This window comes from Camelina sativa, chromosome 4 (assembly GCF_000633955.1).
Source record: "Camelina sativa cultivar DH55 chromosome 4, Cs, whole genome shotgun sequence".
NCBI lineage: Eukaryota > Viridiplantae > Streptophyta > Magnoliopsida > Brassicales > Brassicaceae > Camelina > Camelina sativa.
The window spans coordinates 12,307,827-12,309,322 of record NC_025688.1 but is presented as its reverse complement, the minus strand read 5'-3'; positions in this window follow the sequence as shown (position 1 = coordinate 12,309,322).

The following is a 1,496-nucleotide window of genomic DNA, read 5'->3' as shown; positions in this document are numbered from 1 at the left end:
GATGATCGATTTGTGTAGGAGAGGGTATGGCTGGAGTTCCCGAATGGGGAAGATGGAGAACCAGTGGTCACGATAGGTACTGAAGTCCTGGAGGCTATGAATGGTTTGTGGGAAAGGTGTATGCTTGTTAAAGTGTTGGGGGTGAATGTTTCGATTGCAGCCTTGAGCCGCAAGTTATGCGAGTTGTGGAAACCAAAAGGAATGATGTATGTTATGGATCTCCCTCGTCAGTTCTTCATGATCAGATTTGAGTCCGAGGAGGAATACATGGGAGCCCTTACTGGCGGTCCATGGCGAACATTTGGTAGCTACCTTATGGTGCATGCGTGGTCACCAACTTTTGATCCTTTGAGGAATGATATTGACACGACGCCGGTGTGGATCCGTTTGTCGAACCTTCCAATGAACTTTTATCATAGCCAAATTTTATTGGAGATTGCCAAGGGGTTGGGTAATCCAATTCGGGTTGATTTCACAACATTAAAATGTGAAAGTGGGAGATTTGCTAGGGTTTGTGTGGAAGCGAATCTCAAGAGGCCGCTTAAGGGTACCATTTTAATTAATGGGGAGAGGTATTTCGTCTCTTATGAGGGGCTTACGAGCATTTTTTCCGGCTGTGGTTTGTATGGCCATATGGTTCACTCCTGTCCACGGAGGGCACAAGAGAAGGGTATGGAACATTTGTCGCAAGCTATGGTTGTGTCGGAACAAGTGAGTTTGTGGGAAAGGTCTCCGACCGGGGGTGAAACGCCGACGAGGGATGGGTTCATCCCGGTGCAGAAGACGAGAAGACGAATAGAGATGGAGGTGAATAAGGAAACTCTTGCGGGGGTGACCACAAAAGGTAACTCGGATCGTGTGTTAAGGGAACCTAATCATGGTGGTAGATCAGAGAATATTCCAGTTTCGAATAGTTTTTGAATGTTGGAGGAGGATATGACTTCCCTAGAGATAAGGGAAGGTGTGAGTCAGGAAGGAGGGAATAAGGAAAATGTTAATACGCTTAATCTTCTCAAAGATGGTAGGTGTGTGACACAAACAAAACCAGTGATTTTTGGAGCCAATGCGGATTTGGGCCAAGGTAGGCCTCATGAGGGATTTAAAGGGAGGAAAGGCGCCATGGGTAAGGGGTCGGATAAGATATCTCATAAGGCCCATCATAGGGCAGTTGGACCAACTCGAGACTTAATTTATGGCCCGATAAGGGAGATTGAGGAGATGCCCATCTGCGCGTGGAGTCGGAGACGGTTGTTCGATCAGGAGGTTGTTTTGTAGGTCAAGGGACTTTGGCTCAGAATGATCAGAGCGTGGTTTCACCGCCGAAGGTGGTGGATGTGAGTTTGCCGATGGAACATTGTGAGAGGGCTGCGGATGTCGGCCAAGGTCTGTTGAAGGAGGTGATGGTTCCTCGGAATGCATAACGGCTCTCCCCGGGGATTCTGTTTGTTTATCGCATAGAAATTATGAATTTTCTATTGTGGAATTGCCGGGGGGGG